At 30.0% G+C, this 14,803-nt stretch overlaps 1 protein-coding gene and 1 long non-coding RNA gene across 10 annotated transcripts in view; one reads left to right on the top strand and one right to left on the bottom strand.

Annotated features, from left to right (window-relative positions):
- The window catches only part of LOC107443405 (mitochondrial inner membrane protease subunit 2), a 137,798-nt gene that overhangs the window by 40,384 nt on the left and 82,611 nt on the right, over nucleotides 1–14,803 (bottom strand). The gene's annotated exons all lie outside the window — the stretch shown is intronic.
- LOC147816527 (uncharacterized) lies at nucleotides 3,849–6,818 on the top strand. The gene is made up of 2 exons (XR_015434947.1): nucleotides 3,849–3,967; nucleotides 5,301–6,818. It is a non-coding gene; the product is annotated as an uncharacterized LOC147816527 (long non-coding RNA).

Genomic DNA, 14,803 nt, shown 5'->3' on the forward strand with positions numbered 1-14,803 from the left:
CTTTGGATACTTTTGCCATTACAATTAATAATTCTTTTTTTTCTTCCATTTTTAGGCAATAAAAAGTAGCTTTTACACTAAAAAATCGATTAAAAAAAATTTCTAGAATGACATTACATCTTAAACTAAATTATTCGTTCGAAATAGGGTATCATTTAATTCTATTTGTCTTTGACCGTTTCGATAGTGGATTGAAGAGGGCGGTGCACTAAACTATTTGGTAATTAGTAAAAGGGAAAACTCCACTTTTTTCCAACAAATTGCCTCTGAATCGAAATCGATTTACCCTCATGTGTTAATGAAACTAATTGAAGCGTTTCCAGATAACAACTTTCCTGCAATTAGTGGTTTGAGTTTTACCCTAAATTAGTTACAATAATCGATAAACCACGGGGTTCTGAAAATGAAAGGGAATTCGTAAGTAACAGATGGTTAAGCGATTGAAGATTTAAAATATCACGAGGGATTGAATTTTCAATTAATTTTGTCGAAAAATATTAAAAAAACTAATGGAAATAAATATTGTGAATCTACGTCATTCTAATTAGATAAAATAATACAATATGAATTTCAAATTTTAAAGTGATGCAGAGCAAGCATTTGTTTCATAATATTAAATTCCCAGAAAATTTTAAGGAAGAGGTAAATTTAAAAACCAGTGTATCACATTGAAGATGATATCGTAACAAACCAAAATCACTTTTACTAATTCACTTTATTTGGTTTATTCATTGTTTTGCAATGTTTAATAGCAGAAATGGGTAAGTAATAAAATTATCTATATCTGTTACTAACTGATACCAATATACTGCTGATTATCAGAATTTTTTTTACAAGTTTCAGGAGCTTTATTAAACTTTATACTTTAAAATTTAACTGATACTAAATGTACCGGTTCATTTCATGATGTTCATACGTTTTCAAGATACGTTCAAGTACTAGATACGTTTAAGTACTAAGTACAATATCAGATACAATAATACAAATGAATTCCGCACACAACTCGCACCGAAAACAGGGCTGACGTAAAATATCCTCAGTGGTAGACGGATCGTGAGTTAGAATCCCCTAGCCATCAGGCTAACCACTGAAAGTTTTCGTGGTTTTCCTCTCCATACAACGCCAATGCAGGTTAATTCCCTCAAAAAAAAAAAAAAAAAAAAAAAAAGAAACTTTACATCGACAAATTTCTCAAAATACTTGATTCTGGAGTTCCCTTGTCTTTTGGATTAGATTCAAAATTACAAGGCTATAAAGTTAACCACTAGAAGTAGTAAACTCAAAATTGGGTCGGCTGTTTAATGACGGTGACAAAATAATGGGCTGGAAATACAACTGAAACCTGACTAGCACATTTTCCTGCTATGAAATCATATAAGGTGATGGTAAACTTCTCCAATGAAGAATCCTTGATTTGGCTAGCAATATCTAATTATTATTACCAAGAGTCTTTTTTTAAGTGTTGCGCTCATAGAGCTGTATTGTTGATAGATTGAGCCTTACTGAACGATTTTGTCCCATTTATAGATAATCAAAATTTTGAGAATTAAAAGATATTTTTTGTAAAAAAAAAAAAAAAAAAAGTTATTTAAAAAAAAACGAACAAATTTTTGAAGAAAATAATGCAAACTTTCCAAACGTTGGTAACCATAATCGGACTTTCATACAGAATTTAAAAGTAGGCAGTATTTTTGAAAGTTCAAAAATACTTCTTACATAGGGGGAAAAAAACTAAAAAATTCGATTTGATACATAAAAAAAAATCAAAAACAATTTCAAAAGATTTTCATTCAAACTAATATAAAAAAAGACATTCATTAATATTGCTTTTTTTTATACATACGATTCAAAAAGAAAATTTGAAAATGTTTTCCTTCACACTAGTTTTAAAAGGTAGTCAAGTTATTTTAAAAAACGAGCATGTGCTTAAGAAAAATTTTCCAGTCGATAGTGTTTATTGAATAGGTTGAACTGGTGTATTTTTTTATGGATAAGTGCAATATCACTTCATTTGTCTCAAGCGGAAAGCCCTAAGGTCATTGATTAAACGATGAAGTATATTTAAAAGTAGGAGGCGGGCTGAGTTATAAAGGGACGTGAGGCTGTCTTACCGGTACCGGAAAACCGATATCGACTGACTGTCGTCATTTTCTTCCAATTTGTCATCTCGCAGCTCTGACGGATATCACAAAGATTTCATTTCAAACTCAATTTCTCTCTCATGTTGTGACGAAGCAAGAGCTGATTTGTTTTTTATAGAAATGTTTCCAATACTTTCCCTATGAAACGTTTCAATTTTAAATGAATAAAAACTACCCTACAAAAAATGATCAATAGAAATCAATAAAAACATTTATTGATATCAATAGAATTCTATTGGTCTGTACTTGTTTCTATTGATATTTCAACTGATGTCAACTGATATCAGTAGTGTATTGGCATCAATAGATGTTGAATAATAGGGTATTCTATTGGTCTGTACTTGTTCCTATTGACATTTCAACTGATATCAGTAGTGTACTGGTATCAATAGATATTGATCAATAGAATTCTATTGGTCTGTACTTGTTCCCATTGACATTTCAACTGATATCAGCAGTGTATTGGTATCAATGGATATTGATCAGTAGGTACTCTATTGGTATATACTTGTCTGTATTTCACACTTCAACTGATGACTACTGACATCAGTAGGGTACTTGTATCAATAGATGTTGATCAGTTAGGTATTCTACTTGTTTTATCAATGTATGAACTGATATCTACAGATTTTTATTGACACCAGTAAAACTTAGCAATTATTGATCAATAGGTATTTTATTAGTCGATATTTGTTTTCATTAATACATCAACAGGTGCCTATAGAATTACTTTACATACGTTTGCTTACAATACATATTTTTCCAGAAATCTAACAGGTTACGACCTTTTAAAATTAGATTACTTAGTTAATAATTCTTCATTATTTTATAATTTTTTTTTCTTGATTATATACTGATTTCCGATAATTAATTTCTTCGATTTTTATAAGGATTCTTAACATATATATTAAGGGTAGTGAAAACGTACACTTTCTATGTGCACTAATTAAAGAATACATATTTAAAATTATTAAAATCAATTTATAATTTTGGAAGAAAGGAAGTTTTTGAGTAAAACTTTTACACATTTTAATAACTTTAAAATCTGCTTAAAGTCATTCAAATGAAAGTAATTTTATAATAAAAGTAATTTAATAATAAAACTTGTTTTTATTAGTTTATCATTTACTTACTTATTTATTTTGTAATTTACAAAATTTATTTTAATCAAAGTCATGATGGCAAAAAAAAATATTATTAATTGTATCACTTTAAATTTTATTATAAGTTGTTATTAATTTTTATTGATTTATTATTATTATTGAATTTATACTAAACTAGAACTATTCGCAAAATAAATTAATTATTTTAGGTTTCAAACAACTTCATAGCAAAAGAAATACATTTACATAAATTAAAAATTCATGTAAAATCTCAAACCTTTTACCTTCAAACATTAACCTCGCCATCATAAATTTATAAATTTCAGTCCCTTTTTGAAATTTGTTTTAAATAAATTTAGATCATAAAACAAAATAAACTTTTTTGAATTAAATAAGTAAATTTGTTTTGTAGAAACATAGTTAATTCAATCCAATTGAATCTATAAAAGCAAAAAGGAGTTATTAATTCAGAAACGAAAGGGGAGCATGCAAAATACGAGAATCGACTTTTAATCGTTCGTTAAATCTGTTTTAATCGTTCGTTAAATCATATCAAGCTGCCTACACTCCCAATTTTGAGAAAGTTCCTTTTCAACTTTTTCCCCAGTTCATTCCGTTTCTCAGTCTGAAGTTACAGCCAATCACATTACTTCGACTTACGTTCAATGTTTACAATAGAGCGTCATGGAAAGAATGAAGCATATTATGGGGAGAAATATTTTAGTAAGTGTAATTTTTTCTTTATTTCTTACTTTTATTTACATCTTTGTTAGTTACAGAAATATTAAAACGTATGCTTGAGTTTTATTGATATTTTAAGCTATCTATACATGTATATTATTCTTGAATTATTACTGCATGTGCATGCATAGGTAGGGTTACGATATACTCGTATATCATATACAGATTCCATCCATTGCATGAGAAGAAAGTATTTTTTATGTTTTTTTTTCTGGGTTTCTTTATGAGACTTTAATAGAAGCACATTGTTCACATGTTATTTACATAAATTCCCATTAATATCATCGTTAGTAACAAATTAATTATTTATTTAGTTGTGTATAATATTTTTAAACTTTGCATTATATTTTAAGTGTTAATCACAAATTCTTTTGTTATTTTTAATGCTTTTCCTGAACTGTAGCCAAAAAATATGAAGCGAAGCTTGATAACAATATTTAAAAAAAATATATATTGATTTTAAGGTAAAGATATGTGTAAAAACTTTATATACAGTGAAATTTTTTTTTTTTTTTGCTCTCTGAAAGGCAATTTAATGTTTGGATAATCTAAATTTATATTATTAGTATAATTAATTAATTACATAAAATTTATGTTATTAGTATAACTAAATGATATAATTAAATATTTTTTTGCTACTCTGTCTTGACTGTGTTCAAGCAAATGCAAAAAAAAATTTCAATTATTAAATATTTTTATGAACAATAATTATTTTTAGAAGTAGTTATTTTTATAAATAATTACTTTTCTATTTGCATTTAAACTTTCTTTGTTTACTCCATTTTTGTTATGGGTTAAAAACAATCCTTACACTTTCTTATGAATTTAATCTTAGCTGGATTTAACTTTTTTTTCTTTTCTTTAACATGTTGAATGCCACGCTAATTTTACACGGCTTGCCCGTCTGGCCAAAATGATTTTTTCAGTATGTATTGCATTAATTTCTTCCAACCTAATTTCTCCTAACCTTCTTCTTAGTAATGATAATAATATAAAAAAAATTAGGAGCATTAAAAATGTATTCTAATTATGCGTTTCTAATAATCTAGGCTTCGCCGTTCATTGGTGACCCCTGGGGCGCTACAAACAAACTCAGCGCCAGTCACTGGTGACCCCTATGGCATTCAACGTGTTAAATTAGTTCAATAATATTAAATTATCAATAATATTAAATTTAAAAATTATTTTGGCTAAACCTATTCTTAATGTAATAAAATCTTCATGAATGTATTTGTGTACATTGTGATGAAAACTTTTAACATCTTATTCAAATAAAATACTTTTACATTGATAAGTTCTGTTTAAAATTTTCTAGCTGAATGGAATGCATGACAAGACTTGTATTTGGGGTACATGGAGAAGAAAACCAGGCAAACATGTCACGGTTAGTCTGGCGTCATGATCCGTCTACCACTAAGGATATTTTACGTCAGCACTGTGGTCAGTGCAAACTTTCTATTCCTTGAGCCATTGCGACATTTCTGGATATGATAAAGCTGATCACTTCACAAATACTGCTGTTAATTTCCTCCACTCGTTTTTACTCTCCACCATTTGATGATATCTTCTCGACCATTGTAAGAGTGAAAGACTAAAAAATGAATGAGCCAGACGTGGATGCTGCGAAAAAGATTTGGTTAGGCCTCCTCTGCAATGCGTTACTATTGCTCTGAATTATTTTGACTGTGTTAAGTAGTGAAAATTGAAAAAGAGTGCGTGATTCGGTTTTTTCAAAATTTGAAATATGTTTTAATTTAAAAGTTCTGTGCGAAACATGTGAACTTTTTTTATAAATACCTACATTACACGAGTCTTAATATACTCTTCACTCTGTATAGCAAATTTATCTGTATATTATTACCTTTTACTATGACATTTTATTATTTTCTCTTAATAATGCTAATTTTATTTAATTTTAAACTATAATTTTTTGCAAATTTGTATTAGGTTATTCTTACTGTTTAATTTCCCATTGTATTAAGTATGATTTTCCATTATAATTTTGCTGCTGTTGTTGTGTTTTATTTGTTTACCTGCTCTTTTTAATTACTGACCTTTAATTATGATATTACTATCTATATATACATAACCCATGCTAAGGATTTAAAATTATTAGCCAGTTTTTAAAATTCTAAGCCAAAGGTAAATCTTAAAAAAATTTTTATGATTGATTTTTTCTGTAGGAAAATGCATATTTATTATAAATTGAATTATTTTATAAAAATGCAACTACAAATTAAGAATCATTTTGCTGTTGGGGAGGAGTAAATGAACAATGAATGGATAATTTTTTCTTTTTGTTCAAAAACAGCATTCGCCAATACTTTCCCCAAAATAACATTTTTGTTTTGCCAAATTTCAAGTTTAGCATATTTGGTAAGATGACAAATGCTTAGCACAAGCTATATATAGATAAAAATTAAATAAATGGTATATCATTTGTGTGTATAAGGATTTAAAGCCTATGGTATACTTTAAGATTGTTCTGTCATTTTTTTCTTTCTTAAATATTGAAACTTTTTACTCTTAGAATGCTATGTCAAACACAATGGGGGGGGGGGGAGGGGGGTCTTGAAATGACAATAAATTGACTTGTTTATTTTAGTCAGGTTTTTGGCTATCTATAAAGTAACATTTCTAATCCATCCATCCATCTCCAAAACATTTTTTTGTGTAGTATTGTAGATTCAAAAATTATTGACAATAATTTTCTAACATTTTAATTTATTGTTTAAAAAAATTTAATTAACTATAAAGAAGCTTAAAAAAAAGTTAATTTGTTTTTATAAACATAATGTAAACTATAGTTTTTGATAAAGTGTTAACTGATGTCAGTATTTTATTTCTTTGTATAGATCAGGTGACTTAACTTATTTACCCAATTGTGTATCAATGTTTTATTTTCCCGCTCAGAGCTGTTCACTAACAATCCTGTATCAAACTGTAGTAACACACAGTTTGATACGCTTGTTTTAAGAACCGTTTTTAAGAACCGTTTTAAACCGTTTTTTAAAACACTATTCCAGTATGCTGAGCACAGTACACTAGTACCAGTATATGCTGGCTCTAGCATGATACTAGATAATGAAACTACAATTTAGGTATTATACCGGAGCCAGTATCCTGCTAACTTGTGAAACACCAGCTTCGGTATGATACTGGCTGATGAAACGCTGGGTCTGGTATAATTCCCGATCCAGTATCATACCAGAACCGGTGTTTCATACGCCGGCATGATTTTTTTTATACCAGGAATTTTTTCCGATAAAGTACCCTCTTGAACTCACATTTTAAGTTTATTTTTATAGTTATATTAAGCAATAAAATATAATTTAGTAATAAATTATATTTAAAATTAAATTGGAAATATGAAAAGGAAATTAAAGTTAACTTTAAAACTAGCATAGTGTAGGTATAAAGAAGTATGTTTTTTTAGAATATAATTCTTTTATCCTTCCACTTAAGCAGTGTTTAAATATTCAAAACATTTTTAGATGCTTTAAATAAGTATTTTTTTTATACTGTCCTGTTATATTTTATTAATTTTAATTAAATTTTCCACTGGCTGCAGCTAGTAGAAAATTTATTATGGTGCATACAGAGCATTTGACCAATTCAGCTAAATCTTGCATTTTAAAAAAGATAAATAATGTTGCATTTTCTTGTTTAAACCTATCTAATATGCTTTCATTAATATTGTTTTCCCTAACTTAGACCAGTCTATTTTTCTGATGGGACCATGATGTCTCATTTCCTTGTACAGACCAGTAAATTCGACTGATATCAATGTTCCATTTCCCCGTAGAGATCAGTCCATTCTACTGATATCAGTGTTCCATTTCCCCGTAGAGACCAGTCCATTCTACTGATATCAATGTTCCATTTCCCCGTACAGAACAGTACACTCTACTGATATCAATGTTCCATTTCCCCGTACAGATCAGTACACTCTACGGATATCAATGTTCCATTTCCCCGTACAGACCAGTACACTCTACTGATATCAATGTTCCATTTCCCCGTACAGATCAGTACACTCTACTGACATCAATGTTCCATTTCCCCGTACAGACCAGTACACCCTACTGATATCAGTCCATTCTACTGATATAGACCAATACATTGTATTGACCTACTCTACTGATATCAATATATCATGACCAGTCCATTGTACTGATCTACTCTATTGATATCAGTGTTCCATTTCCCCGTACAGATCAATACATTTTTTTTTATTGATTTCTATTGGTCATTTTTTGCAGGGTATTGCCGGTCTGGATATAAAAGCAAACTAAAAAATGACGAGAGACGGATGATTGTTGGATAAATTTATATTTGTATGAAATATTAACGAAAGAGAATACTCTGGAGTTAAGACGTATGAAAAATACTAATTTTATTGTGAAGAATCCAATTTTGCAGTAGAAATTTAATTTGTGAAAAAATGGATTGTTCACATTCAAATAAAATAAAAAAATGAAGACGGCGTACAATCGTTCATTCTCTTTTTCCATACAGGTAAAAAAAAATCTGTTAAATTTGCAGAGAAAAAAAAATTGTCAGCTCGTATGCCAGTATAAAACCGTTTACTCATCGAACGACGACAACGTTATAAAGTATCTTAAATCCATTCCACACAAAAAAACACATCGTAGTAAATGTATCGCATAGACTAGCTACCCATCATCTGAAAATGAAAAATATCTTCATTGGTCTTAACAAGTGTATCATCAAGAAACCATAGTTCTCAGACGGTGCCAGTGGTGTCAAGGCCTGGATCACCATACGAACCAGTGCACGGCTGATTCTGCAACCTGTGCAAAATGTGGCGGAAATCATCACACCCATGAATGCAATTGCGATGAGTGCTATTGCATTAACTGTTGGCACTCGAACACGTACAAAGGTACCAGCTACAACCCTGATCATTCAGCCTTCGTCTCAGACTGTCCGACATACCAACAAATGCTACATTCGCTAAGAATGAAATTCATCGACAGCTAGATACATTTACATTATAAATGTTTTCCTACAAAATTTTGATCTTCATGAAACCTTAAAAAACTTTAGAAAAAAAAAAACCTTTTTCCATAACTTTTTAGACTTTTGAAAAACCTTTAAATTTTCTTTCTCTTTTTTTATTATTCTTCAAAATTTGTCACAACGAAAATTTTAAAAAAGAAAAAATACGTTTCTTTTTGTCAACAACTACATATGCTGTTTTTCACATCCATTTGCTGTTTGCTGTTCACCTATATGTACTGGTGTACTCACTATTGTTCTTGCTTCATTTGTTGTTTCATTTTTTTATTTATTTATTTTTTATCAACTAATGTGATACACATTGTCATCTGCATAACGCAATTGTGCTTTGTATTTGTGGTGTAGTTACGAATTTTGTAATTGTTTGCTTATGTGCTGTGTATTGTGCGAGCTAGACTGTCGACCAGACGTGGACTATACGAATAAGGGTTTTGCAAACCTAGGTACGTGTCCACGTCTGGAAAAAAAGAAAAAAAAGTATAAAAACGTTGTTTATTTCACTGCGAGATACTGTTATTTAAAAACAGGCGCCTGTTCACGAACGTCATGTTCATTCTTAATCTACTTTCATAGCTAGCGGACTCAAATTTAAACTAGCACTCTACTGAATGACAATTCTAAATGCACTCATTTTCTGTCTGTTACAACAATTTTTATCACGATATTTTCGCAAAAGGTCAATCGAATTAATCGTCAATCAAAATTCGACTTCTTTTCAAATGGCGAGAGCACTGACACTTTTATTGGAGCCCTGTGCTAGTTTTTGACCGCTACATGCTGAATTTATCACGATATTTTTACAAAAGGGATTTAATCTTCAATCAAAATTCGAATAACTAGAACACTGACATTCTGAATGAAGCTCTGCGTTAGTTGGCAATGCAAGTTGCGCTCACTTCCCAATCGTTTAGAGTAAAATTTACCACGATATTATTGCTAAAGATAATTTATCATTTAATCGAAATTCAGGCAAGCTTGAAGGGAATTACAAGAGCCAAATTACAACAGGAACTCTGCGTCTGATGACAATAAAATTTACAACTGTTTTTTGAATATTTCAAGCAAAATTTATAACCAATAGAAATTTTATTTACTTTCCAACATCGACAAATTTAACAGACACAAAACTAAAATTAAAAAAAAGTATTAAAATAAGACAAAAATTTTAGTAGCTTCGTTTTTCAAGATGATGCAAAAAGGGAAAAGAATTACACTTTTATCACATCTAAAACGAAAAACGCAGAAAGCATCCCTTTTGAAATAAAAGACCTCGCACAAATCTTATAGAAATTAATTCTCAGTCAAATTGCCTGAAAATTTAATATGTTGTAGTTCAAAACATTCTGAGATATCTCAACGTGAGAAGCCTCAAACATAAGAGATAAGGGCAGTGGTCATTGTGGTGAAAGATGCTTGAAACGCGTAACATTGGCTTAGGTCAGTGTTTCCCAAAGTGTGGTACGCGTACCCTCAGGGGTACGGGAACAGTTTAGAGGGTACGCGTTCTTATGCGAAATATCTTGCAGCAAACGAAAACTTCAAAAAAATTTATTTAGAAACAAAGCTAACAAGGAAAATTTTACGATTAAATATTTTTATATTGGCTATTTTTTGCACAGTTAGCAGTGAATAATAGCAGTGAGTGGTGTCAATAGCCAGTTGTGATTTTTAAATTTTGTGCAAAGCGTTACGAAAAATTTAGAAAGGGTACACAAAAGTGATAAGTTAGGGAAACACTGGCTTAGGTGAATGGTAATGCTAGGTACTAGCGCCGGACGAGCTGACGTGCTACTAGCTTTTTCATTATTTAACCTCAGAACCAGTGAAAGGGGCGGGCAAGGCGGACTATCGCCCGGAGCGCCAGGTTAGTGGCAAGCCGAAAAATCGAGAGCTGCATTTGGTGTTTTCTAAATTATAAACTTTTTTTAAAAAAAAAAAAATATTGTGTGTTTAAAAAATATATTTATAGGTTTTTAATTTTTTTTAATTATATATTCCTAAATTAACTTTCTTTATAAAGTTCTTTACATAAAAGTTTTACTAAAGATGGAAAGGAAAGTAAGCAGCAGAAAAATCACATTTTTTGACATTGAAGTTGCATATTTTCCAGGAAGGATAAGGCGGAATTAAACAATTGACTGTTACTATTTTTGCTTCGAGGTTTCGAATCACGGAAAGCGTCAATTTTTGGCCGAGGAGAACTTTTGATGAGAATGTTTTGAACACATTAAATTTTTACCCAATCTGAAAAGAGAATTAATTTCCATAAGATTTGTACGGGGACCTTTCTACCGAAAATTCACCTCCACTTTATTCGAAAGTGATGCGCCATATACAAATGTGTCAAAAATAACATTATTTTCACCTTTTTAGTTGACTTGAAAACTACAGCTTTTAAATAGTTTATTTTACTTAATTATTTTACTTTTGATGAAGCTTATAAGGAATCCAATCCGTCAAACATATTTCATTTCGGTACTAATAAAAGTATGAATAATATAATTTTCAAAAAAAAATTATTAGATAGGTTAACTTTGAAAAGTATAGCCATTTATACAAGGAACTGTCGTTCGAAAACGTAGATAAAAATAGACGAAAAATTAATCTTTTGGAAAAAAATGTAATAGTAATGTAGTAGTAAAAACAATAAAAACAAATTTGATAATAGGAAAAATTATTTTTCCACTCTTCGTGATGTAACTTTTTTTAAAAAAGGAATCAGTTCCAAATTACAAAAAATTAATTATTGAAAATATTTCTTTTCAGTTTTTCAATACTTCAATTTGGGGCCGGGATAGCCTGATTGGTAGGGCACTGGGCTCATGTCTAAGAGGTCATGGGTTTGATCCCCGCCGGCCGAAGTAAATGGTGACTGATGCACGTTAAATCTGTAGGGTCACAAAGTTCCCATAACAAATCATACCTTTGGGGGTACTGATCCAGGAGTTTCCTTGTCTTCTGTATTGGTTCAAAATTACAAGGCTACCGAGTTGAACATAAGTAGTCGTAAACCTACAATTGGGTCGGCTGTTCAACGAACTTTTTTGATTTACTTTTAGAATGACTCAGGTGCAAAAAAAAAAAAAAAAAATAAAAAGGTCACAGAACTTTGAAACTTATTTAGTAAAACTAAAAGATAAAACATTTCTCGACAAACCAAATAAAATCTTGAAAGCGAAACAAAGAGAGAAAGTGATTTTTTTTTCTTCTTCTAAGAATGGCATCTTTCCAAATCCTGAACTTCTAATTGTATCAAGACTCCTACGGGAAAATATATCTACACTTTTGGAAAAGTTTCGGGAAGTAGAAAAGGAGCTTTAAAGTTTAAATCGGATTTAGAAACTAACTTTGGAAAATTTCATTCACGATGCAATGTGATGACACGAATCTCCAGAGTAAGAAATAAATTGCAATAAGAATCAAACATTCTATGAAATGTTCTAAATTTTCCTTTCAAAAAAAAATGTAATTACAAAGACAGAATGTAAGCGAGCATTTGCTTCACTCGATACTAAGTTAAACCCATTTGTAATTCATTCTAGCTTAAAATCCCACAATCAATTATTAAAATTTTTAAAACGAATTCTTTTTTAAAAATTAATATTTTTTAATTAATAGTAAATTACTGAAACAAAATTTTTTAAATGGAAATAAATGACCCCCAGAGGTATGGTTTGATATGGGAACATGGAGGACTTTGTGAATCGACAGATTTAATGTGCATCAGTCACCATTTACTACAAGAGGAGTCTTCGGCTGGCGGGGATCGAACCCACGACCTCTTGAATACAGGCCCAGGGGCCCACCAACCAGGCTATACCGGCCTATACAAAAAATATCGTAAAAATAAGATCACTAATCGAATTTTTTTGCGAATTATAACAAACTGAGTCATTCGTTCACATTCTTATAGTGACGCGCTAGTCGGAAGATTAATGCATATGTTTCGTATTGAAAAAATAATTCTTTCTTTAAATGTAATGAATATTTTAATAACAAACATTGAAAAAATAATTATTTCTTTAAATGTAATGAACATTAATAAATAACACACTTTGGAATAAATTCATTCATTACTTACATTTTTAAAAAAAAATGAAAGCAGTAGAATTGTGTTGATGATATTATCTTTTCATAAAATGTTATGTTTATTAGAAATACAGTATATTTCAATATACTGTATTTAACTGTGATGAAATAGCTATACAATTTACAATACAAAAGCAGAAACAAACAAAAGCTAAAATGCAGAGCAACAGATATAGATTTCATAAGCAAAATCACAAGTACGAAAAGCTAGACTCCTTAAGAAGCATTTCAGGGAAAAATAAAGTAAAGTATATTCATTAATAGATAACACATATTTAAATTATCCGTAGCCAGTTCTGATCAAACAACTAACAAGTTATAACATAAAAGTAGAGACAATCCCAAGCTAAAATGCAGAGCAACAGATATAGATTTCATAAGCAAAATCACAAGTACGAAAAGCTAGACTCCTTAAGAAGCATTTCAGGGAAAAATAAAGTAAAGTATATTCATTAATAGATAACACATATTTAAATTATCCGTAGCCAGTTCTGATCAAACAACTAACAAGTTATAACATAAAAGTAGAGACAATCAAACGCTAAAATGCAGAGCAGAAGACATAGATTTCATAAGCAAAATTACAAGTACGAAAAGCTAGACTCCTTAAGAAGCATTTCAGGGAAAAATAAAGTAAAGTATATTCATTAATAGATAACACATATTTAAATTATCCGTAGCCCGTTCTGATCAAACAACTAACAAGTTATAACATAAAAGTAGAGACAATCAAACGCTAAAATGCAGAGCAGAAGACATAGATTTCATAAGCAAAATCACAAGTACGAAAAGCTAGACTCCTTAAGAAGCATTTCAGGGGGAAATAGAGTAAAGTATATTCATTAATAGATAACACATATTTAAATTATCCGTAGCCAGTTCTGATCAAACAACTAACAAGTTATAACATAAAAGCAGAAACAATCAAAAGCTAAAATGCAGAGCAACAGATATAGATTTCATAAGCAAAATCACAAGTACAAAAAGCTAGACTCCTTAAGAAGCATTTCAGGGAAAAATAAAGTAAAGTATATTCATTAATAGATAACACATATTTAAATTATCCGTAGCCAGTTCTGATCAAACAACTAACAAGTTATAACATAAAAGTAGAGACAATCCCAAGCTAAAATGCAGAGCAACAGATATAGATTTCATAAGCAAAATCACAAGTACGAAAAGCTAGACTCCTTAAGAAGCATTTCAGAGAAAAATAAAGTAAAGTATATTCATTAATAGATAACACATATTTAAATTATCCGTAGCCAGTTCTGATCAAACAACTAACAAGTTATAACATAAAAGTAGAGACAATCAAACGCTAAAATGCAGAGCAGAAGACATAGATTTCATAAGCAAAATTACAAGTACGAAAAGCTAGACTCCTTAAGAAGCATTTCAGGGAAAAATAAAGTAAAGTATATTCATTAATAGATAACACATATTTAAATTATCCGTAGCCCGTTCTGATCAAACAACTAACAAGTTATAACATAAAAGTAGAGACAATCAAACGCTAAAATGCAGAGCAGAAGACATAGATTTCATAAGCAAAATCACAAGTATGAAAAGAAAAGCTAGACTCCTTAAGAAGCATTTCAGGGGGAAATAGAGTAAAGTATATTCATTAATAGATAACACATATTTAAATTATCCGTAGTTAGTTCTGATTACACACCTAACAAG

This window comes from Parasteatoda tepidariorum, chromosome 1, assembly GCF_982258835.1.
Source record: "Parasteatoda tepidariorum strain Cologne lab strain chromosome 1, Ptep-v5.0, whole genome shotgun sequence".
NCBI lineage: Eukaryota > Metazoa > Arthropoda > Arachnida > Araneae > Theridiidae > Parasteatoda > Parasteatoda tepidariorum.